Source organism: Bombus bifarius, unplaced genomic scaffold (genome assembly GCF_011952205.1).
Source record: "Bombus bifarius isolate JDL3187 unplaced genomic scaffold, Bbif_JDL3187 scf7180000007973, whole genome shotgun sequence".
In the NCBI taxonomy this organism is placed as follows: Eukaryota; Metazoa; Arthropoda; class Insecta; order Hymenoptera; family Apidae; genus Bombus; species Bombus bifarius.
Genome location: NW_022884359.1, coordinates 4,552,834 through 4,579,391, shown reverse-complemented (window position 1 = coordinate 4,579,391; position 26,558 = coordinate 4,552,834). Strand labels below are relative to the sequence as shown.

At 40.1% G+C, this 26,558-nt stretch overlaps 1 protein-coding gene across 1 annotated transcript in view; it reads right to left on the bottom strand.

The window, feature by feature from the left end:
- LOC117216802 (disintegrin and metalloproteinase domain-containing protein 10-like) overlaps window positions 1-2,245 on the bottom strand; it is a 160,394-nt gene extending 158,149 nt beyond the window's left edge. The window contains exon 1 of the mRNA XM_033463840.1: window positions 1,880-2,245. The gene's annotated coding sequence lies outside the window, so the exon portion shown is untranslated. The remainder of the gene's footprint in view (window positions 1-1,879) is intronic.
- Between the last annotated feature and the right edge of the window lie 24,313 nt (window positions 2,246-26,558).

The following is a 26,558-nucleotide window of genomic DNA, read 5'->3' as shown; positions in this document are numbered from 1 at the left end:
GCATTCCATTACAAGACACTGTTTAGTGTAAATGCGTATAGCTCTGAAAGAGCGCAGAATTTTGTTTTAAACTGTGAGCTTCTATACTCGGCAAAATTAAATTAAATTGCAGCGTCCCCGTTTTAGGGGGCAGATAAAGGAATTCCCTTCGCAACAACGGAGTACATGTTTCGCATAGAAATAAAACTTTATACCACCGCGTAAGGTAAACCACACGCTCTAAGTCGAATTCTAAATAAAAATAGGATACCCCTGGGCCCCATGAAAGTCTCTTATACTAATTCAACGCATCATTCTAAGAAATAATTAACGCTCGAGCCGCGAAGGCTGTCTTCATTCTGACTCAAGTGGCTATCTCGCGTTTATTACTTTCTATTATACGAATAATTTTATTTTCTAAGTAAATTTAGACACTTGGTTCTATCACTACGAAATGCAATATTCGTCGCTCGTCATAATAATTTGGTTTTCGCTGAGAGCGACAATTAAAACAAGTTAGAATTCTTTAGATTGGTAAGCAGCATCGAGAAGACAGTTTCGAAGAAGCAATTCTTCTTGTTCGTATCCTTGTACCATGTTCCAACGTATTTAATTTGGTAATTTAGCAGCGAGAGCGTTGATCGGTGCATCGTTACAGCGTCGTTCCTCCACCTGTTTTAATGGCCCTCCACCTGTTGGCGGCGGTGCCGCTTGGAAAGTCACGTCATTCGATATTCTACCCTTCGCTTTTTCCCTCTAAACATTCTGAACGCAACGTACAGTCCTTCGAACCACTCGCCAATCGAGAAAAACGAGCTCACAAAACAAAATCAAAAAATCCAATACTCGAGAAATACATCTGGTTTCCTTCCTAAACATAAAGTTATTAATCTAGGTTTTTGCAACGGTCGTAAAAAAATCGTAAAAAGAAATCATGATAGATCGTAACATTGATATATTGCAGCGTAAAGTAGTCGTTTGAAAAGTTTTCGATGATCACGTGTTAGTTCACTTTCAGGGACATTTGCAACTTCGTCTGGATATCTGCGATCGTGGATCGTGCGATAATGCTTTTAAAAATGTGGTAATAAAGCAACACCGTCGCCCAAGGAAATGTAATGGTTTCGCTTTCGAGTTTCGCGGCTTTTTTCCTTCGTCGTGATAACATCCCCTCGGGGAAGGTTTGACGGCGGACTTTGAGGATGATCGACGAGAGAGCGGAAAATTAGCGACAACGCGGGCTTTCTTGGAATGAGACGTTAAGCCGGCTTTAGATCGCGAGCTCGCGTGTGAAACGCTTAAGACCCTCGTGAATTATTTTGCGGTTCGATGATCAATAAGCTTGATTATGATGAAGGAGTCTGCCCGTTTGACGAATTGAAAAGATTAGACTCTAACTGAATGAAGATTAAAGATTGGGACTAGTGCTTACCACTTTTACGCTATTGCAATGACGATTGTTATAACAAAACCATGACATTTACAATTTATCTTCAAGATAATGTAGCTTAGTAAATCGCTAATCATAATTCATGTCGACTATTTCGAGATGCAAACACGTATAAGAAAGTCACACGAATATTCTGATTATTCGTGACAATACACAACGAGGTACGATACTTGTAAATAAATCTACGTAAAACCGTATCATATTTCCAAGAAATACGAGAGCGTAAATAATCCATTGCAATAACACTAACAGTCACCGGCGATTCCACGAATTGCGAATAACAGACTCTCTCTGTTTACAAAAACTCTAGCGCAACGCCTCTATCGAGCGAACCGAACCGTTTTGTAAATAAACACACGAAAGTCGTAACTACATTTGATGCCGTGTCGTTACTCGGCCAACACGTGTTCGCACCCCTTTCGAATGATATGAAAAAAGGTGCATACTTACCGACGTGCAAGCAGCTCCTATGCACAGCCGAACGAGTCTCGTCAGCGTCGTTGAGTACAGGAATCTCCGAGAAACCAGTCTCGAAGCACGAGCCGCTCCATACGTCGTTTTCTAATCGGCATGAATGCTCACCACCGACAAATCTTGACGTCACGCGAAAATTGAAGCTCGCAGGAAAGAAAGGCAAATCTTTTTACGCCGTGAAGACGATGTGGAGAATAAGAATCATCACGTGTCGCGAAAGAATGACGCGACGCGGAGCCGAGAGGGACGAGTAGGAACGCGAGCACGCGTGTACAAGCTCGTGGAATGCTCGCGGTGTACTACTGCGCCGAAACCACCCCGAACGACTGCCGGGCTGCCGCCGCTGCTGCTGCTTGCCGTCCTACGAACCCCACCTCGCGGCCAACCGTCGCTGCGGCCCCCACCCCGCGAACGCCGAGCCGTGAGCCGTGAGCCAACGGAAAAATGGGTGGAAAAGTTGTACGGTGTATGATCGGACGATTATTGGCCTGGCGGCCCGTTGTCAAAGCCTGAAAGGTACGTTTCTCATTCTGTTTACACTCGTAGACGCCTTCACCGGAAAACGGGAGCGGCTTTTTAGGAAGAAGTGACAAAGAAAAGGCTCGATAATTGATTCGAGCGATATTGGAAATTTTACAGGTGTATTTTTTTTATTACTTTCCGTGTTTAGTGTATTTGTATTTTGCACTTTCCTATTTTTAGAAAAACTATATTGGATAGCTCAGTTTCGATATCGATGGAATATGAAGTTACACCATATTTTGTGCAACTTTCTGCTATCGTATGTATTTAATGTATTTGTATTTTTCGTTAGTTTGTTTCCCTCTTTTTTTCGAAAAAAGAATATTGGAGAGCGCAGGAAGCGTAGAAACACCAGTACCTTATATTTACTTATTTTTGAAGATCAGTTTCATCGTCGGTGATACAACACGAAATTGCACCACACTTCGTGAGACTGCGAACGCAGAATTGTTAAACGAGCCCGGTAGCGTTAAACTTTTCGTAATTTAATATTCACCGCTAATTTTAATGGTTTCTTAATCGACTTTAATATGATGTTGTTTAAAGCCAGCGCAGATGCAGATTCTCTTGTTTCGCTGGTATACATTTATTTTTAGTGGTCTACCTGTAGAACCCCCGCGTAATTTTAACTTTCGCAGAGTTCTGTTTACGGAAACCGTGGAAATATATGGAATATTAAACGACATCAAAAATATTTGAGAATATAAAATGGGAAAATAAATTTTAGACCGATCATCGGTCGGCTGTTTGATGTTTCGTGATACGATGATATTTTTGATTAATGGAAAGAAGAAAAATTGCGGCAAGACAAAACGACGAGAGACGCGGCGATTCGAAAAATGTAAATATCGCGAAATTTCGTTGTAGCTCGATTTGACTACTAGTCGCATGTTTAAAAGATAAATGGAGTCTTTAAATAAGCGAGTGTTCCGCTTCTGTTCGCATTGGTTCTCGCGAAACAATATTGTTTGCACGGTAATTCGTAACGAGAGCTATTTATATTTCGACGCTCACAAACGTGAGATGCAATGAAAGCCGAGTCGAATTATACTGGAGATTGGTATCAGTCGCATAAAGCTACGTGATCGTATTTCAAAGACGAACATGTTCGAACGAGAGAGAAAGGAGATATAAATTGTTCAAATACACAGCTTCCGTGTACTCGGATGAAAAGCAGAAATTCTGGTAATGAATCTTTCTCGGCAAATGGAAAAATAAAGACACATGAAAGTAGGGTCGGGGAAGCTTATATCGAACACGATGCGGTTCACGGTGCTTAATTAAAGATAAAAAAGTATTCCTAGAAATTTATTTGCGGATGAAGCTGCGAAATTAATATCAATCTTCCATTCCTGGTAACCCGTAATTATTTGTAACGGTTTTTAAATATAGATGACCTAATTAGGTATATTTTGTAACATTTTGAAGTAAATAAAAAGCTCCGGTGAGGTGCAGTGGGGATATAGAGTGTAAAAATTCTACACTACGCTGTTAGTTATTATTTCCAGCCTGGCTGTTTCACTCTCGGGATGAGCTGGAGCAAATGTACGTAATGGCTTCCCTTCCTTCCCTTTTCATCCCTGCACACCTTCTATGCTTTCTTTTCTTCCTTCCCTTTTCTTTCCTTCCTTACTTTCTTTCTTTCTTCGCTTTCCTTCCATTTAACTCCCATTCATCGCTTCCCATTCTGTTTCCTTCCACCCATTTCTCATCTTCTCTCTCTCTCTCTCTCTCTCTCCTTTTCCTTCCTTCCAATTTATTTCCACCCCTCCATTTCGCTTTCTCTTTTCTCGCATAAACATTTTAGTGTATCACATAGTAGCAACTCCTTATCAATAAACTTTACAACGTGTCCATTTGGAAATACATATAAGAAAATGTCGCACGTATTTGTCAGACAAAGAGCGATCATTCAGCAACGATTATTGAAAAAAATAATTCTGCGTTAAAAAAAGCAACAAATTGCAGTGGGGAAACATAAAGTGAGCTAATTAAAAATGGTCGCAAAAACGCGCCGAACGAAGAGACGCCTCTAGCGTTGATCGTTAATTTGAAATTGCATTTTATTTTCTTCTTTTTTCTCTATTTTGGACAAAAAACCGGTGTGAAAGGGTTGAACGATTTCCGCGACTGAATCCTCGTAGCTATGGGGGCAAAATTGAAAGAGGTAAAAAGCGAGCTGCAATCAGTAAAACGGGCAAGTACAACAATTCTACCGGAAAATGTACTCACCGAAGCAGCGACGATTCGTGGCAAAACAAACGCAAGCGCGGAAAATGCCGACGAAAATAAAAGGACGTGCGCCATTTTCAGAGCGTTTTTCCGAGTAACTTCCCGGGTAAGCGGTTCTCTTCAATAATTTACACCGGTCGGCCGTTGTTTGCCACAATCTCTCCGTGTAACAATAGTGTAAAACCAAGCCCGGCTCCCTGCCATCGCCTCTCACCCTCGCTCCCTCGCGAGCAAGCAAGCGAGAAATTTAAGTCGGGATTCTCCGCTGCTACTTATGCGCCGCAAGAACAACGCAAAGAGCAGCCAAGCCGCCCGTAATATATCCTCGGACCTCTCGTTTTACGGATCCTCCCTCCGCGCAACCATCCCACGACATCCTTGGAAACATTTGCACCGGGAGGACAAAACGATTTCGACTTAACGCCGTCGAGAAAATGGAAGCAACCTTTCTTCATACTTTTATTTTACTCCAGTTGCACCGATTCTCTGGTATCAATTTCTGATCAAGGAATATTTTACATCAGGTTATAAAAGAAAAATATTGATATATCTTGACGATTTTAAAATGCTATTGGTATCGAAGATATCGTGTGAAGATTACGGAGAAAGGATATGATTAAGTACGATGTCGTTGGAGTTCTGATTTTGATGTCATTCGGCGGTTAAAAGAACGTGTCATAATGTAACATAGTTAGAAAAAGGGATCGACAACCTGTCCGAACCAAAGACGCGAGGTGGATATTAAACGTATCGATTCGTTTAATAAAGAGACGAGTACAAGTACAGAAATAGTGTACACTGGTCGTAATCGTCGCTTGCTCGAAACAATTCAACTCCTCTACTCGCTAATTACTCTACTATTGAACTGTCCTAGAGAGCATGTTCGTCTATTTATAACTACAGTTGTTATTATAAAAAGCACAAATGTAACTCTGGTTGACGACCACAAATAATGGCAATAATATTTTGTTCGCAAACCAAAACGTTTTGGATTGTTAGCAAACCAAAACGTTGGTATTCCAAGGCACAATAATATGAGTCTCTCTCGATCCAAATCTTCCGTTGATTCAGGTACCGCTACAGGCATAAGACTCTGGCAATAGAAGATGAAACGATGAAGCTTTGTCAAAAAGTTAATGGCATATTTGATATCTAAAGCACGGCAATCAATACTTTTGAGACCAATACCTTACGAGAGAATTGAAACAAAAGATTTTTCACGTAAATATCTTTCCACATTTGAATTTCATAGAAAGATTGATGCGATTAATTTTGTAAGATATTGAATCTTAAAATTTATCTTATATTTACGATGAAGTCTTCATTTATTAATAATGCATTAATTTATCATATCGTAGAAATTATTTGTGGAAGGGATAAGCTAATCGAGCATTATTTTCAAACCGAGGGAAAAATTGAGCGCCCCTCTATTTCCATAAGATCGTTCCGCGTAAAATTGAGTCCGGGGTTAGTCTAATTATTTTTCATGAAATTCATGCGGAGTCATGAAATTCAGCGTGCGATAGTGGTGTCGGAACGTCAACGACATATATCTTATGAATCACGGCAGGAATTATATCCGGATTTACATAGAGATGGTTATTCTCGATTTGCACCCCGCCACGCTCGATTTCCCTAGCCAATAATTCACTGACGCGCTTAAGGCTCTAAGCCTCCGTAAACGTATTTTCCTAGCCGATATGTCGCTGAATAATTTTCTTGTCGTTTCAGCCCGGGAACCCTGAATAGTCGATCGCTTATCATAGCTTAACGAGAGGGCTCGTGGTCGACACGCGGCGTTAGCCTAACGCGAAAAATAATGAAACCGCTTATCCCGATACACCATCTCCGTGGGAGATTGTTGGCTTTGGATGAAACCAGTTATTACACCATGAAAACTCGACGGTACTCTAGGAAGCAATCTAGATAAATCGTAGACATATGTACAACCCTGTTTGTAAATGTTGGAACACTTATGAGAAGCTAGGTTTACCAGAATAATATCTAAGAAATTATTAATATATTGTCTGAAATGCAAAAGTATATTCGGTATTGCAATAACTTTCTCAATTTCTTTTCATCTATAGTATATGCTGCATCTCTCGATAACCGTTTCAATTAATCTCGGCATATCATTAGCTTCTTTATTATATTTAAGCGTCTCGCAAACTCGTCCAACTCTAACTTTTATTAATTTCTTAATCTCGTTTCGAATAAACTGCTGAAATTCATTGTTAAGTTTCGTATGAGAGCAGCAGGTGTCCAAATGCTTACGAACGATAGTGTACAATGGTAATTCCATTAGCAATAAACTTTTAACGAATACGCGATGTTCTTCCAAAGTTTCTTTCTAATTGACCGTCGAGCATTCAGAAAGTATCGCAACCCTCTTAATGACGCGGGCCAATTAAAATGCCAGGTGACGCTTCTGATTTTCTCTCGAGTTATTTAACTCTTTTACGGCCGGCGTTCCTACGTAGTGAATTCCTCGAATATTTCAAACATTTTCCCAACATTTTCCTTGACTTCGCAGAGGGGGACTTTCATCCCCTCTTTTACCGGGTGTTTGCAACAGTCTCTACCCCGGAAAGCAAACGTACTCACTGCTTGCTCTTCAAATCCTGCTAATGGTTCGAAAAACCACATTCCTTCACTTGGTGCTATTTAAAAAAAGAGCCCCGTTGTCGCGACGAAAAATCCAGAAGGATCGGATAGGAAATCAACGTTAGAGCGTGCGTTCGAACACGTTGTCCATTTTCGAACGCATTGATCGTACCGGCTGTTTTATGTCAGTTCAAATACCACGCGTCCCGAGTATTTTCTCGATAAATATTTGAAAGAGACTGTAAATGCAACTGTACGGCCGATAATATTCGTGACACTATGATTTCCTCCTATAGACAGGTACTCTCTCTTTTATAAGCGTTAGAAAAATTACAGAAAGCGGAGTCAACTTCAGATACGGTCTGTGCAATTTTGTGCTGTACATCACAGTTGTGAAAAGAAGAATTATATTAACTGTAATACAAATTTCTTATATTTCGAGTTAAAACAAGAAAACAAAAAAGGTTCCACCTGTCAACCACTACTGGAACTATCAAAGAAATAAAACTAATTACGTAGTTCTGTACTACATCATAATTGTGAGACAAAATGTTGTACGACTCGAATATTTCAAGTCTAAGGGAAAGAAAAGCCTCTTAACCGCCATCGGAACTACCAAAGAAATAAAACAATCTATCGCTCCGTTTCTACAGTCAAACAACGCCGCAAAAAGAAATAGAAAGGCTTTAAAACGAAAAAGAAGGAAAGGGCGGATCGTTGGCCTCTAGAGAGGCGTCTACACGAACTTGAGAATATTCCGTGACCCTCGAACGACCAGGTCTGGGTTGAATAATTCAAGCGGAGCCGGAGGTCCGGCATTGATTAAAAGGCAGGCTCTCGTCCAGCTGGTGGCGAGCTCGATTCTCGTCAAGAGCGCGGAAAACGCTGTGAGTATGTCGACCGGTTGGTTGATTAAGGAGCATGAGACTTGTCCCAAGTACTAGCATTGGTGAAGAGCGTGCATCTGCCAGGGTTCACCGATTAACAAGCGCGATAACACAACAATTCCCTGATCGCGCCCGCATCCTCCGTCGTTTCATCACCAGATAGCTACCGGGCCAGTCTCTCTACCCGTAAAACGTACGATATCCACGAGCTGACTTGCCGGTCAAGTAATTGGTCGAGTTACAGGTGTATGAGAAGGAGGGAAATTAGGGGGCGAAGAAATGTATTTTGTATTTGGAAGATTGGGACAGCCATTTGTTGAATGTTCGTTTGGCTAAAACCAAGCGAGAGTTGTTGGAGGATGATTTTCAAAAGAGGGTTGTTTGTCAAGCATAATACGCCTGCAGGTGGATGGAAATTTTACGGAGCGTAGAAGGCTTGTTTGCGGGGATGTGATTGATCGTTGACCACTCCCTTTACCTCGTTTCGCGTTTGTTCTTGAGAGAACGCGTCTATCGCGTGATTTTCCACGCTGCTTTAAAACAGTTTTTCAACTATTGCCACTTATTTTTTGCTGCAACGTTTTTTGTTAACGAACCATTAATTTTTAGTAATGTCCGGGTATATGACAAGTATGGTAAATTTGTAAAAAGTAACGTATGCATGTAATTTACGTTATTTTTCTCTGTAATTTAATGTATGCACAACGGTTAACCAACGTGGCTTCTCGTTTAACTCGCATAAATACGAACTAAAATCAGATATCAGCGACCAATTCGGGACAATAGACCACTCCGGATAAAAGGCCATATTCGACCCAGACAGTGGCCATATCCGTGTAGTGCCGTATTAGTTTGACTAATTCAAATACGAAGAACAAGCTTGTAACTTGTTTGATTCCAAACAACGAGAGAGGTTGCTATACTATGTGATTCTCTATCTTAGGAACGTGAGCGAAAGGAGATCTCTTGGTAAAAGGAATAAGATCCGTCTGGCTAGCCTTTTAATTTGATCCTCCGGTCGAAACACGCGTTACGAGGAGTACGATACCACAAAGAAAAATCAAGACAAAAGAACACACCGTACCGAGATTTATCCGGAGACCTCGTAAAGCTCGATTTCGCTCTACATTACGAAACGATTGCTCTCCAAATAAAAGAAAGGAAAAAGGAGACGTAAGGTATGTACGACTTAAACGAGGTCTCAATCGCCATTTAAAGCCGAACTTAGCCTCTTGTTCTTTGGGAGAATGCATGGGTACTTCTAGATGGCTACAAACTGAATGTAGCACGTGTAAAAATAAGAATCTTTCTATTTTCATTTCCATCCTGTCATAGTTTGTCGCTTTAATAGTTTCAAATTTAATACGGTTTGACGACGATCGAGAGAAAGTTTAAAATTGATGCTAGTAATTTTCGTAGTAGACACTTTTTATTCATATAGGTAATAATTGAGAATCCTTCTGATGAAAGAATAAAGATATGATGAACATATAATACAGATACTATCTTTTAATCAAATCACTTGGCTTATGCAGCCATTTTCTAGGAAGTTCCACAACTGTCTGCGTACATTAATAGCTTTCGTCAAATATAACTGTATTTTGTAAAGATTATAACTTTCTTCGTACTACTTGTAAACATTCTTTCGTGCCACGCTGTAAGTCAATAACTTGGTTAGTGATTTGCTCGACGAACACGAAAAATTCGCTGAATTGCCTGTGACAAGGTCGCTTGAAGGAATTCTCCAAGTAATTTCCACGCTAATCACCCATACCATCGACTTTCTTCAGGAACGATACCGATAATGTCAGAAATTCAGCAAAGAAACAAATGAAGCTTTTTTGGTTGTAATAAGAAGATTGTCTCCTCGAACGTCTCCGTCGAAATGCAATCGGAATGACGAGAACTGGCTGGACGATATCGAAGCTGTGACTCGAATAGCAAAAAAATTCATCCAACAAAAAGAAGTACGAGGAAACGAAGTGGCCGCGCAAGTAAAAACAGAATGTTTTTCGATACGAATTTTCTGAGAAGGAGCAACAATGTAAAATTGTTTTGGATAAAAATTTCTATCGCAGAGTTCAATCCTAGATGTAATACGCGATCTTCCTTAGGGATATGAACCCGTAAATGTACCATTGTAAATGGTGATTATTAAACAGGAAATAAATTCCTTTCGTTTTGAGACGAACTTGTGCCCGATTACCGAAAGTTGGCCAATTAATCGTGGAGGAATTTAATATCGCTTGGAAGAGGAAGGATTCATTGATGACCTCGTTAGGTCCGACAGTTTTAATAACCGGGCATAAACATTCGGCACGTACGGTGTGCATTAATGACCGTGGAGGGGCGTTTATGGTGATCTTGAATTACACCTTGCGTCTTAATTGAACGGAACTTTAATTACGATTTACGTTCTCGCAAAGTTCCCGGAGCTGTAGTTTCTCTCGCAGAATAAAGTCGTAAGCAAATTACGCCAAGATTTATAACCCAGCTTTTCCACCAGATATCAACGAAATTATTTATCGAAATCTTCCTGATCCATCGTGACTTTAAACGTATGTAAAATCTAAAAACAGAAACAAACTGCTTAGATTGGAAAATGCAGAAACCACTGGCCTCTTATCACCGTCCGATAATTTGTTGGACGAATAGTGCAATTTAATTCGTTAACGAATTCAGAAAGAATGATCCGAGGAATAAGCAGAACACGGAGCAAGAGTTAAAATTTCAGACACTAAAGCGCTTCTGTACGTACGATTATTCGAAAAGGGGATGTAATCGAGGGATTAACGATCAAATTTAATCCCGGCGTGAATGAGAGGCTATTCTTGGAGGAATTAAAGTGCACGGTGTTCCCCACATTTTTCCGTGCAGTCGATTGAAACCGAGTCGAGCAAATACGAACCATTATCGTGGCAGAGAAAAGGCAGGCCGCATACTCGTTCCGCGATCTCCATTTCCATCCGGCGTTGTATCGTACACGTAAAACTCGTTTGGCGTCGGCGTAACATCGTCCGGGAAAACACCGTCCGCTCTCTACGTTCAAAAGAAAATCATCGTCTGTGAATCGAACCGTTCAACTGGGCCAACATGAAAATTGATTCCCCTTCCGGTTAACCTCGTCACCTGTTTCGTCAACCAACCTATACAGGATCTCCTCCAGACGATCAGCGGCTAATTATTTCGAGGATCTATACACGGGCTCGCGAAAGTATTCGAACTATGCTACTGTCAAATTGATTGTACGAAGCAAATTTAATAAAGTTCGATATCGACGTGAAATTGGATATCGACGTGTATTGAATCCTGTATTTAATTGCAAGCCAAGTTGACTGTAGGTTTTTTCGTTTCGTATTCAACATGGTTGAAAAAGTGTGTCGAAATGATGGCTTTTGGCAGTGAATTGTGCCCAGCAAAAATTCCAGAAGCTTGAAGAGAAAGAAGTATGGGAAATCACGAAATAAAGCGTTGGAACTAGGAAATAACATTATAAATCTAACAAGGAAATAACAAGAACTGCAAAATCACGAATAAGTTGGCTGGATAAGCGTTCGATGTTTCAGGTTGATGGTACATCTGCAAAAGAATATGAATACTTGGCCCTTGCGAGTAATGTTTTTATTATATCTTACTTTATAAATTCTTTTAATATGTCTTTTAATATTAAACTTGTACAATTTATTTCAATAAATTTTATTATAGTACCCCTGCATATTCTTACAATTTCGCGAGTGAAAGTCGTAATAATTTAAAGTAAAACATTTGAAACGTAAGAAATTGCTGCATCAAGAACATAATTTCTTGATTAATTGTTCGAAAACAAAAGATCATGCGCTCAAATCGTTTTGGGACTGTTTTACCATCAACCTAAAGCATCGAATGTGAATACAGGCAAATCGTCCAAAATTACCCAGTTCTTGTCATCTCGTATAACGTCTCAAAAATAAAATCGGAAGTGAAAGTAGATTTCCACTGAAATATTTTAACGAATGATACCTTATGACGATGATAGTATTTGTTGAGTGTTTTAGATGATATATGTAGTGAGATATATGTATTTGAGATCCTGTTCTCCTTGATATTTTTCGAGCCGCGCTTTGGAGGATAAATCGGAGAAGCATGTAAAGTTACTTTGATGCATTTCATTAAGAACGTGCTTCATCTTGCTGCTGACAACATGTAAGAAGAGGAAGTTGGAGCTTGCTACAGGGTTCGAGGACGTCGAGAAACTGTCGGGCCGAGAGAATGCTTGAAAATACAAAGGGATTTTACACAAAGCGAGTAACGGCAAAAATTACAACTCGATGAACGACTTTGATCGAAACACTTAGTAGAACCAGACGTTGCTTTTCTCAATTCTTTCTTCGATTAAGTTCAACGATCGTTTGCCCCTCGAGTCGGGTCGTCTGAAAGCTCGGTGTGCACCTCCGTTCTTTGCGACACCCCAGATATTTGCATAATAAAGATTTAATGAAAAATCGTGAAAATAATTCTCTTTGGAAGCAAATTTTCTTCTAGGTGAAATTTTATCCGATTGCATTAAAACTCAAAGAATAAGTATTTATGAATAAATCAATGTCTAAATGTTTGTACTCTGGAAAATTTCTTCGATTTTTTATATCGTTAAACATCGTACATACGAGTAGAAAAAAAGAGATTTAAAGCAAAGTTACACGTAGCCTGCGATCGACTATGTTACTATCGCTATGTCTCTGATACATAAAAGGATAGTAAGATCAAAAAGCTCGGAAATGAAAGAGCAAGAAAATGTTTCGGTCTGAGAATCCGTTCTACCAAAATGAAAGCAAGCTCCGAATAGAAATTCATTTTCTAGAGAAAAGCTGTCGATCGAATAGAAAGCTTGCAGTGTTCATTGTGAATCGTGAACTTATCTCTCTTCGTTTAACTTCTCTCGTCCTTGAACATTTTCTTCGTTAATTCAGGGCTTCAAAGTGTTATTTCAATTCGTTCGCTGCTATTGACTTGCACAGTGCGTCGACTGAATTATCTAAATAAACGCAACTGCTGCATTTCTATTTCACTGATTTACGAAGTTAAATAAAACAACCAAAAGTGCGTTGAATAAAGTCTTACGTAACAAATGCAATTCTAGGAAATAATCGTATCCTACTAGTACCGGCGAATGCGTTAAGCGAGGTGCTTATAATTGGTAATGACGAGCTTTAAAGTGGAATAGTAGCAAACTTGAACAGTGAAATAGGATCGATCCTAATTAGGCTATTAAAACGGAAATTGAACGTCATTGATCCATCCATTGATTGATCAGGTGAACGAGAAAGGTCGAATGAAGAAAAAAGTGAAGTTGGATTGTCTCTGACAGGACAAGTAGAATAGGTCTGACCATAACGTACGTAATCTAAAAGCAGCAGCAGATCGAGTAAGTTGAATGAAATGGTCTCAACTTGGACAAATAGAAGCAAGAATTTATTTCAGTCACTTTGAGTTCCAAACTGTCTTCCTGTCTCTTCTATCTGTCTTCTTGGGAAATGGGGAAAACTACTTTAAACGTATTTAGAGATACCCAATTCGATAAGAAACTCTGATATTACATGTTTCTTTTTATTTAAACGGGGTTTTCCTACCTTCTCCGGAAATTCTTTGAAAATCTATTTGAAATACACATCAGGAAAGCACCCACTTCTCCAATTCGTTGCGTTCTCGTTTTCAGCAGGACGAAGTATACGCGGTAAGGCTGTACCAGAGTAACCAAAAACTGGGTACAGGTATGGCAAACAAAGAGAGAAAATAAAATAACAGCGGAAGAAAACTGAAAAATAAGAAACTCGCCGCTTTCGAGGCATCCCGCCGGCAGATTGTATTATCCTGTGAAATTTCATCGTCTTCTTTTCTCGCCGTCTAATTTATTGGGCGGCGATACGGCGGTCAGGAAATGGACAACGGCGTCCAAGGTTTTTCCAGTCCGGCCCTCCACATACTTTCTCGACAAATCGAAGCTACGTGTCCAACGAACCTTCCTATTTTGCCGTTATATTTTCCCTCTGCTTCGCTGAATCGGTCCACGATCCCAAAACCTTCGATTTTTAAGTTTAACGACGAGTTTCCTCCTATTTCCTTCTTCCTGTGAAACTTTGAAACTTGAAACGAAACTTTCGATCGCGAGCGTTCACCGTTGGGAATTAAAAAATTAAGTAAACAGTTTCGCCGAATGTTGTGTTATAAAACACAAGATAAGCAGTTTCGGAATTTAGGACGATAGTGCGCCGGTCTAGAGTCAGGAGCAAACAAAAGAGTGTTAGCGAGCATAATCCGCAAACTTGCTGCGTCGAGGTAGCAACCACTTTCGGTTTTAGCATTAATGCCCAACGATATCGAATAACCAGTGTATTATAAGCAGCGCGAGATATTAAAAAATTCAAGAGAAACATAGAAGAAGCTACTCGAACTCGACGCAGCATTCTGCCGACATTTACTTTGGCGTTAATCCGTAATAAACGTCAGCTGGGCTCGAAGATACGGAAAGAATTAGAGCGTTCAACGTCACCGGAAGGCAACGGTCCGCCTAAAACATCTCAAGCGAGAAAGAAATCCAGAAGAGACAATGTTTGCATAACGCGGTTTCCTAGAAAGGAAGCTTGTCTGTTCCTGCTGGTAGGAACGAAGCGAGTAAAGAAGTTATCGCAGATGAGAGTCCCCTAGGAAATTCTCAAGTAACAACTATCTCTAAAGCACCTCCTCATCTACATTCCGCGCGGATCGTCTTACATAGTAAACGCCAGTTGACAGTTTCGCGAATTAGTCTACAGCGCGTACGTGACTAGGGGTCCGTTTCAACCGGCTTTCTATGGTCTTTGATTGGCGCGCGACGAAACACGTAATACAATTTACAAGGCACTCTTCGTTCAACGACTCATCTGCCGTGATACAGACTCCAAGTTTTCGTGCCGTGTATCTACAAATAGTCTCCGCCTTTCATCGATAATTTTCCACATCCCATTAGAAACGACGAAACTAGGATAGTCGTGCTGTGTGGAAAATTTCGAGACTTTAAAGAGCAAAATAACCCCTTGACGTTCGTCACTGTAAAACAGCAATTTTATATAGAATCGCTCGCGAAGGTATTTGCTCACCTGTAGACAATTTTTACGTACACATAATTCAGACGGATCAGACGTAACCTAAAATTACGTATCGATTCCAATCCGCGTTGTACATAGCGTCCAAGTAATTGCAATCAGCCTTCCTTTTCCTTAAATCTACCCAAAAGAACAGGAGACGTTAAAGCGGAGAGGGGTGAAGAGTGAAATGACGACGATGGTCGAAACGGTGCGATAAAGTTGGTGTACACGCGCACCGGTGTACGCATATCGAGGGTTAAAAGGGACGCCAGAGGTTTGCTCCCCTTGGAATATATGCATGAGCTGGAGCTCGTCAGCTGGGAAAGTAAGAATACCAATTAGGCGTGCAAACAGCGGTTGTTGGTCCCACAGGAGTTGGCGGGATACGATAAGAGTTGCAGGACGTCGTTTAAGAGTTTGCCCGCGAACAGCGACGAAAATTTGGTCGAAGGTCGGTTGAGACACGATAAAACGTAAAATTCAATAGGTGATCTTCGGCGGGTTTTTGTCGAGATCTCAAAGTTATACGAAAATTCAATCTTGCAAAGCTGTGTACGCGGCTCGATGCGATTAGATTAGCAAGGTTTTTAAAAGGCTCTCTCGTCTCGGCTTTCTCGTTTCTTCCTTCGGCACGGGTAGCTTGCCTTCGCGAAGCCCGACGACTCGCGAATGGAGACCGGGCTGAAATACAACGTGGGTTGATCTTGGGGGTTGGAATTAATTGAACGCGTTGTTTGGGTAATCGATGGTATCGGGTCGGTCGATCGAGTCCTCGGCTCTTTCAACCGAGAATATTAATTGTCAATCGAACCGGTGATTTCAGACGAAAGGTACTTGCAGCTGTTTGCGTTTCGGGAAATTGGAAAAGCGAATTCGCTGATAGTTGATGGTGGATTGTAATTCCCATTCCCTTTGAGTTGCTTCCTTCTCCGCTAGTCACAGTGTATATATTGATACGATTGAAATAAATTTACTTGTAAAATATTATATAAGATAAGATAAGAGGAGGGAATATTTATAGAGTGGGTTGTAGATATCGAAACAGCGAAGAAAGCCTTGAAACTCTAAACGAAGATAGTATTCTAGATACATGAAATAATTTTTAAAAAAAGAAATTGCATGAAAGTAGTACAGGCCAGGTGTATTTTAGAACAAAGAAACATCGCATGATCGCAACATTTATTCAGCAGTGAGTTATTAAAAGTGTATCAATGCTTTTACCGTATCAAGGAACCCGGCATTCCGCTAACCTCGAAAAGGAAACGATATCGCAGCACGTAGGCTCGTTAAGCCGAACATTATCTAAACGACGAACGCGCGCGCGCTCCCGACGATTTTAATTTACCGTAATCATGGATGTATGCAGGTATACACGAGAAACGAACGCATTAATAGTTGATCGCCTCGAGTCTCCATCTCGGATATACGAGAATCTAAAAATGAATGCGAAAGCAATGGCATGCACGTTCGAGTAGAAAATGTACGGCACGCGAATTTAGATAACGAGAATTTCTTGTAGAATACCTGCACGAGAGTGCAACAACGTATCCTATATACGTGGCTACAATTACAGTGAAGCAAATAATAGCAACCAGTCTGCTCTAAATGAAGTGATTGCACGATGAGGCTGCAATAAGGGTTGATTGGCGGAGTTTTGCAGTTCCTAATATGCGACGATGACGCTGTATATTACTAGATCATTCTCACCAACAGAAATGAGACGAAACGGAATCGATGGGTCTGCATTAACATTTACGCGTATATGTATTATGATACACGTAGAGTTTCAATACTAAAAAATACAGCAATTTTAACATCGACAAAGTTGACAATGTGAAAATAGGAAAATAAAAATAGGGAAGGTTTGAATAGAACGAGAAGCGAATGAATATAGTAGAAGGTTAATGGCGAATTCCTCATCCTGGTTTCATTTTATGTAATTATCGCAGCGGTGTATTATCATCGGCCGAGCAAGTGGTTAAGACAAATATTACAGAACGATTCCATCAACGATATAGATGTAGCCGAAGTCGTTGGTAGCCATCGATCTTAGTTACGTGCCGGAATAATATATAATAGCCAATAATGTTGGGGCAATGTATCAAACTATTGGGAATATCCTATCGACAAGCTGTCACTGCTATTATACCTTACATCTAGCATAAATATATTATGAATGACTGACGATACATACATATAAACCGAACAAAAGAAAAAGGCGCGCGTGCTAGATGAATCCATCACTCTTCGTATTTACCCCGAGATCATCTTCCTTTATGGCCAGTCAATGGTGGAAAGCCCGGAAGTGACAAAAGTGTGGAATTTATACTCCCACTGGCCGTAAAGTCTAGACATTTATTATAGTACAAATCACAATCTGTTACACGAGAATGTTCTTACGCGGACTTATTACGTAACGCAAGCGAACGTCTGGATCGATGGTACAGACGAAGCGACCGTATTTGCGTGCTCGTTGTCTTTCCTCGATTAATTCTTTATACGAAGATCGTCGTGTTTTCGAGGAAAGAAATTTCGCAATGGAAAGGGGGTTGGCCGTAGTCAGAGGAAATACATCATCCTTGATATCGATTAGCTAATGAAACCCAAGTAGGACGAGACAGCAACAAAAGTTATGACTGTCGTTAACCCAGGAAATGGTATTCTATGCGCGAAGTAGAATTAAACGGTACATGATCAAACAACAATCATACTATTGTATTATCGACGCGTATGGCTGTATAATCCACGAAAGACAACATAAACAAAATAATCGTTTCCATGACAGCGTAAAACCTACAAAGCTACGTAGCGTGTAGAATAGAACCTTATATGGTCGGGCCAGAAAATAACACGACTATCAGTATCGGTACAAGCGAAATAAAATAATTTCTGGATCAGCAAGCGAATGAAGGTAGTTTTACCATAGAAGGTAATATAAACATTACTGTAGAAATGCTGCGGAGCTACGTAACAAGTAGAACAGAATAGTATGCAGTCAGACCGGACAACGACGCGATTTTCAGTAATTGTACGAACAAAGCAAAGTAATTTCTGAATGAATGAACGAATAAGGACTATATCGGCACTTTTACAGAGGAACGTATCGTCGGACGTTCTCAAAAAAGCTTCGCAGCTCGTACAAAATCTGAAGCAAAAAATCAGAAGTAGTATCTAAGCATGCTGACACACAGATCAGACATGCATATTTGAAACGCGTGAATCGATACTTAACCGTTTAGACCTGAGCGTGAATGTCTGTCTCCGCAAACTTTGCCAGATGTTACATTAACGATGCCGATGTGCGACTGCAATGTATTATTTTGCAGTGGCAAAATGCACCGACTAACACGCCATGGAAAACTAGCAGCTACAGAAGTGTTTGAACGCCGTCTGCAGCTGCGATTAAGGCGACTGCAGCGTGAACAACGACGGCACACAGGGATACCGAGAGGTCGTCCGTTAACAGCGAATGTGAAATTATAGCGACAGTTCATACCCATTTTACCCCACCCTGTAGATCCACGCTCTCGTTCCAGCCGCACCGTTTACCGTCCCCACCCCGCTGTCAACCATCATTTATCCGCAACTTTACGGTGTAGATTTTTGAAGAATCCTGGTAAAAACGTTCGGCGTACGCGAAAATTATTGCTCCGCAGAGACGACCGCGCACCTGGTTACGCGGATATAACGAAATTTAGAGGGATCGTCGGAGGGTGGCCTCTGGGAATAACGGAGAATCGTTTCAAAAAGTATCTGACGTCCTCGAAGAAGGGAGCAACTTGTGTTCTACCACGCAGCTGGGGAAAATATATTACTGGAGAGTTTCAGTTGAGAGCAATGTTGCGCGAGAATAACAAGTTCCCGATTTCCCGATCGGTTATCAATGAAACGTTATTTTCTGCGCAAATATTGACATCCTCGGCGGATATTAATTTTCGAGTTGAACGCGTGAGAATACGCCTCTTTGAAATGAATATTGGACGGTTCCTGGACGAACGTATACCTAAACAACGATAAAGATACTCGTAGCTTCACGAGCGACAATTAATTTGGTTCCACTATAGAATACGAAGAGTCGAAGATGTTAAGTGGACGTTCAACATGGCTGTAACTACGCTTGAGAAAGCACAGACAGAAATTCCGCGTTTTTCGAAGGCACGTAATAATTCAATTTAAAGCGACATATGTTTGGTAAAAATCTTTGAACGTCGACTATCCGATGAAAGCTTCTATTATTATTGATTATAGCAGGAATGTAATCTCTCTTTGTATCTGTCTAACGCAATTTCGCTTTATTCGTTTCACAGGAGGTTCGGAAATTACAAAATGATTTATGACTTTGACGTATTATTTCGATTGACATACAATTAACGTCAATTACCATTCGCCGATGCATTTTGTGACGAAAATGAATTACCCTTATTTGATTCGTTCTACCTATATGTCACAATACGTTCGTTTATTTCAGGTCTTTAATTATTTCGTAATTCGATGTTCTTTTATTTAGGAGATCGAACGCTAAAATTTTCAAGAACCTGTTTGTCCACCAGACGACGTGAAATATTCACGATCCTTAGACTCTCGTTAATTTTCGTTTTCCTCGGCTACTGGATTACTCTCTGAATCGAATCTCATCTAGCAGACTATCCAGGTTATATACCTCAGCGACCCCTCCCTCACCCTCGCATCCTAGTATCTGGCTTTTAACTTGGTGCATAGTTCTCGGTGAACTGGTATTCGGTCCAGACTTGCGGTATATCTCTTGGAATCCCCCGTCAGGTCCTCCAGTCTCCCAGAAATTTATCCACACCCTCCTTCGCTTCTGTTGCAATTGGATAAGCAATCGCCATAACCCTCGGTCGTCGTAACTTCCATAAAAAAAAAAAAATTTGCCTCTAGAATCGCGCCGTTTAAAATGAAAGGAAACGAGGACGTATTTCCATCGTTAATTCTAATTAAATAACGATTCTTTAACTCGCGATTGAAATAATACCGAGACCTAATTTTAACGCGAAACAGTTCACTAAAATCAGATAACCCGCCGTTTTTCCCAGACGTAACACTCTTCCCTACATCCTCGATACGGAATGAATAATTAGTTTATATCCTTCATTTTTGTATACATATTTTATGTATTATCGATTGACCTGAATGAACAAATGGCAAAAGGTATTACATATTTCATGGTGGTATTTTCTTCTTAAGCAATAGCGAACACGTGTGTGTAAATAGCCATGAAGTGTCAGCCCACCGGTCAACCGTGACTGATCCCTGAACCAATAAGGGTGGCCATTCGAGTGTCGCGGCACCGTCGGTTAACCGATAGCTCTCCGATCTACGATCGATCCATCGAAACGTTCGAGATCGTTGAACTCTAGACTTATGTCAGGCATAAAGAGCAAATAAGGCTCAATTAATTGCATCACCTAATAGCTGGTGGTGGACTAGATTCGATTAAAATTACCTTTTGCATCTTTTGCTTTTCTCAATTGAAACCGTTGTATGTAGACTGATACTTATACATTTATTGAGGATTGAAAGGAGAAATAAAAATAAAAATTCGCAGAATGCATATAATGCGTGAAAATATAAAAATATCTTTTCCAAGGAGACGATTAATTAATCAATATTTTGAGTTCTATTCTATCATTATAACAATCTCACATTGCAAATGTGAATTACGTACGTAACGTCTAAATTAGCTTACAACCAAATTACGTCGAATATACAGGGTGGTTGGTAACTGGTGGTACAAGCGGAAAGGGGGTGATTCTACGCGAAAAAACAAGTCGAAAATATAGAATAAAAATTTTTCGTTTGAGGCTTTGTTTTCGAGAAAATCGACTTTGAATTTTCGCTCGGTACGCGTGCGGTACGTTATGACGGCTCTCGCTGTAGATCGTCGTCTCGATGGAAAAATTAAAAAAAAAAGAAAAAAAAGAAACAAAATAATTTTTATTCCATATTTTCGACTTCTTTTTTTGCGTAGAATCACCCGCTTTTCGTTTGTACCACCAGTTAGCAACCACCCTGTATAACGAGGAAAGATTTACAAAAAGTTACCTACGCTTTCAAGAAATTCTTCGATGACGTGATGTCACGGTGACTCGAAATTTCCACTCACCAAGAGGAAAATTCTAGAATCACCGTCCTAGGAGATTTGTAGGTGAAAATCTACCGCATCGAGTGCAACGACGTGCAACAAAGTGATCCTTCGCCGTGTATGTGTTGGCACATGGTCGGGAAGAACGCGTTGAAGCAGGAACTCGCGGTTGCATAATGTACGAGTTTATTCTCGTAGCACGGGCAAAAATTCGAGACAAAGTGCTCCGTCATTCTGGCCGAATAAACTTGGATAAAGACAAATACTTTCTTCAATATCGGTAGTTTCCAACGAAACGAACGGCAAGCGATCACGAGATGAACTCGGTAATTGAAATTTTTAAGAGAACTGTAAAAAGTCGAAGTCGTAATCCCGAGATTAAACACCTTATCGAAAAAAGAGGTGGTGAGAGAAGTTTAGTCTTGATGGTAACGCGAACGTAACTCGCTTTTCATCGATTGATCATCGTTGTTCCAAGGTTTGATTACTTTCATAGTAAATTTATCGAGATGTATTTGTTTTCCGCTATATTGGAAGGCCAGGAGTTTTACTACGGTCCGTTTGAATTTTCCAGGTTCGTTCATCAGCCGTGCGCGATTCACAGCCCGCGTAATATCATAATATTTGCACGATAAATTTCCCGACGATCGAATGTTTAACCCCTAGAAAAATTATGATCAATGTTGTATTTTAGCTCGCGGGATTTTAAACCCGTAAAAGAAAGCATCGATGATACCTCGATGAGACAAAGAAAGATAAAGAGAATCGAAGCCTCGTTAATAAAGTTAGCGACCCTTTTGTTTGATATTCAATGGACCAATATCGGAGCATCGAAAGATCGTAATTTCTTGATTATGTTACAAACGAACGAGCGTACAATGGACTTGTGAATCTAACAAAATTGATACAACGCGTCGTCTAGCAAACTACTTAAAATGATAACAAGTCTGTAATGCTAGCTGAGCAACGAGCCAACAAAAGGTGTATACAACTTTCTCGTTCCTGTTACAACAACTATTCAGCTCATGCAGAGAATTTCTGGCCCTTTGAAATCCTCGACTGACCAGAGAAGCCTATGTATCGGTCTGTGGTTCAAAACCACCTCTACCATGAATGTACCCTGTTCGTACAATGCATTCTGCATTGACATACGAAAGTTCACTGAACTTTCTGTATCATCCGAATTTGTTCAACTGGAAACGCGCGAAAGACAACTTTGCCTGGAAACATTTTAACGAAATGCACAGTCGATCGCTAAATCTTGATGAATCTGCAATAACAGTGGATGAAGAGAATAGCGAGTGATCGAATTGCATTGAAAAAGGATTAATACAATTTTAATCGCTATCGCTGTACATAAATAAAATTATACCATTCTTCCCTTTTATCTTTCGAAATCCCTTTTGCTTTTGCCTTTTCTTTCCAAAGTTATTCGTTCCAACTGAAACCAGAAAATGACGATTTTAATCGTACTTTTTGGTCGACCACAAAAGCGGCTTAAAGTCAATGCATTGCACCGAGATAAAGGGTTTTCTGAATGATTACGAGAGGAACAACGTGCAGGATACGACGAGAGGACGAAAGTTGATATTATCGCTTGAACCGAAGTTTACGAATGGTTCCTTTTGGACAGCAGATTTTTTATATTTTAATGAACGTAACTAAAGAAATGAGATTTAAATGAAAATTTATCTCGTCTAATATGATAAATACTCTGCTTTGGATCTTTCATACAACTTTTTATATTACACGCATTTTGTGTAATTTTGTACCGTAAAAGTTCTCACATATGCATAAAAATCCACAGTCCAGGCCTTTTATATCTTTTTCCTGTAGTTTCTTCCCTTCCTTTCTATAACAATAGGGGTTAAATAAATCTTAAAAATATTTACTGCAGGAGAAGCCGGTACACATGGCGCACCTTTTTGTTTTAACCAAAATAATTCTAACGATAAGGACTCCTTCAATGATTCCTTCAGATTGTCTTCAGTCTTCTTTCAGCCAAAATAATTAATTCTAAATTTATTTACCGCGTCGAAATTTATTATACGTAGCTGTCGTACAAAATAATCTAAGAAATCTGTAGGTGTCTCGCATAAAAATGTTCAATCCCTTTGATAAAATCGTGGCTAAAATGGGAGACAAGGAATCCCCGGCATTTCCCAAAACATTAGGTACACACTACGAATTCCTGGACAGTAGGTGAATTTTTACGGGATGCCGTTAAACCGTGCGCGGCTTAATGGACAATCGAACGACAAGTGTATAAGTTACGCAACAATGAGCCCAGGCGATTCACAAAAATAGAAAATAAATCGTCCGGGATTTACATAGCCGGATGCACCCGGGGCACACGGATGCAATAACGTTGCAACCCGTGCATACGGCCGTGTCATTGCGTCGCCAGTAAATTTTTGGTCGAACGATCATCGGACTGAGAACGATATTTAATCGAGTAATCGGCATATTTCCGCGAGCCCAGTCGGGCGGCCCCCTTTCCACGCTCGTCAATCTTCGCCACCGTAATAATCCTGTTTTTCTGCATCGACTAAGCCGTAAAGCGTCCAGGGAAGGATCGAATTCCGCCAACAACAAATTGACAGAGAATTTCAATAAACAGGGATTACATTGAATCATCGACACGACGATGGACCATGGGTCCGCTAATTATAAAATCTGATCATACATTTTCCATTCACGTTGCCCATCGTCTGATTCCCTCTCTGTCTTCCTGTGTGTATGTGTGTGTGTTACTCTTCATTCCATTCCCACCTTCATTGCCTATTCCGTTTACCAAAATTAACATTTAATATAAAGTGATCGCTTCGACTCGTTCTCATTTGTCATTCAGGATGCACGCGAATCAATTCCGCTTCGCTTCCTAAATAAATTTTAGTAAAAAGCCAAATATTTAAAAATAGCCTTATAACGTGTGTGCATAGAAATACATCGAGTATTGTACTAGAATTTATTTGAAAAGATTGTTAATAATTTATTCGGTAGTTGAATAAGTCAGAGAGAAACAGAATGCAACTGCGATGTTGAAATTTGTATCGTTTTAGAGCGGAAAATCCAGATCTGCATGTTGCGTAGGTAATCCTGCGTTTATAACGGCAGCTCGTTTCGTCGGAAGCACGATGAAACGAAATTGATCGGTTTCCGGTCCGAATGTATCGCCGAATGAACATGACTTTTTAACGAGTAGATGCATTCTGCGCGGTCAGATTATAAAAAAAATTGCTGTCTTTTTTCACGGAAGAGTACCGGCATCAAAATCCTCAATTCCATTACTACGTTAATCGCTGTAACATATCATGTTATGTAAATGGTAAATATCTCTATGTCACTGTTTAAACGCATTTGCGTTCAATTGAAATCGATCGTTTTACTAAATAAACGATATTCAGCTTTGCTAACAAATACTGGAAATTTTTTCCTCGACAGTTGGAACCAAATGAAAATTTCCCCCCCATTTCGGACGTTTTGAATTACACATATGGCTATCAATTATGAGCAAAACGCAAAGTTAAATTTCGATGCGATCTGTTAAAGCTCATTACTCGTCGGACCAATGCTCGTGAAACTTTCAGAAATTTTGATGTAACGTTTGATTGCGTTTTCGTTCGTAGTTCCAACTCTAAATCGCGGACATTAATTACTTGGTTAAACAAATTGTACATCGTTGACGTGCGCCAGTATTGTAGCCGCGAAATACTTGCCGTTGCACGGAGACGCTTTTAATCACGCTGAATTAATCAATTTCGCTTTTGACGTTTGACCTTTCATGCGAAATTCGCGGTACAATTCGCGCGCCGAATATTCGGAATGCTCGCGAATCCCTAAGCAGAGAAAAATCGTAAGTTTAATTAGAAACACTCGACGGAAAATCTGGTTGGTGCGATAGCGCAGGATGTTGATAGTCGCGCGAACTTTCGAGCAGCCCCGGGCTCATAAGCAAAAATAGTATGCAAAAGGCACCATTCGAGTAAACAAATTTTTGAGGGAGCCCTATAAACGGATTAAGCCGAAAGGTAGTTTGCATGGAAATTGGAATTCACGAAATTCGTTTTTGCACTCATAAACGTCGACTCAGCCTGGAAACGCTAGTAACTTTGAGCATTCACCGAGAAAACTCGTTTCCTTCCTGTGTTCTCGTTGTGAAAACTTGCCGTATCGATTAACGAATGACAAAACGACTAAAGTTCCACACACGGGATCGCGCTTTTACGTCGTCGATTAAGGCAAGGTCGCATAGTACTCTGACCATTCCAAGTATTTTTACTGTAATTTCGACTGGAGAAAATTAAAATTTTTTTCATGAAAATTGATAGCGTTAGTGAAACTTAATAGAAGGAAGAAAATTGTTTCTCTAAAATTTAATAATAAGGCTAAATAGTTAACAAAATAAAGATATTAAAATTTGTGACAGACGAGAAACTTATTTGGTTGGCAAATTTTAAAATTGAAGACTGATTTATAATATCAATGAGCGTGGAAAGCTTTATTCAAGATTTGCTTGCACAAGCTAAATATAGGGTTATTTGAGTAAGCTTCAACATCTTAAATCACAACGTAATCAAACGTTTGTTTACGCAAGTACAACGTTAACATTTAGCGAAGACTAAGTACGGCGCGATTTTCTCCTACATTAGGATCTCTGGTTACAGACAGCGAAAAAGCCCACGAAGTTACGACGATGATAAAGTAAAGGTTTTAAAGCGATAAATACGACCAGTGATAAAAGCAATTGAAAGTCGGACAAGAATTGTATCGGACATTGTCGCGGTGATAATCGTAGCTAGTATCGCGGCAATAAAAGTAACTATTCCTGCCTATTATCGAAACGTGATCATAGAAATGTGCGCACTCGTTATCGCCTGCACGATCGTTCGATGTTCAAGCAATTATCTTTAATCCTATCGGAACTAGGATAAATCTTGGAGATCGTTTAAAGTAGAGGTATCAGCCATTCGTATGAAGAGATAGCACGCGTTTATTCGCCGCTTATTCGCCCACTACGTTACATCGATATCATTGCATTAGATAAATATTACGAAAAACTTGATGCAAATCCGTGGTTAAACAATTTACAGCCACAAAGCTACTTTTTATCTCATCGTGAAAGGCAGACAATTTTATCGTAGAGGATTTCAGAGTTCGTTCATTGTTGATCTTATATCTTATCCGATACCAGTCTGCAACTATCT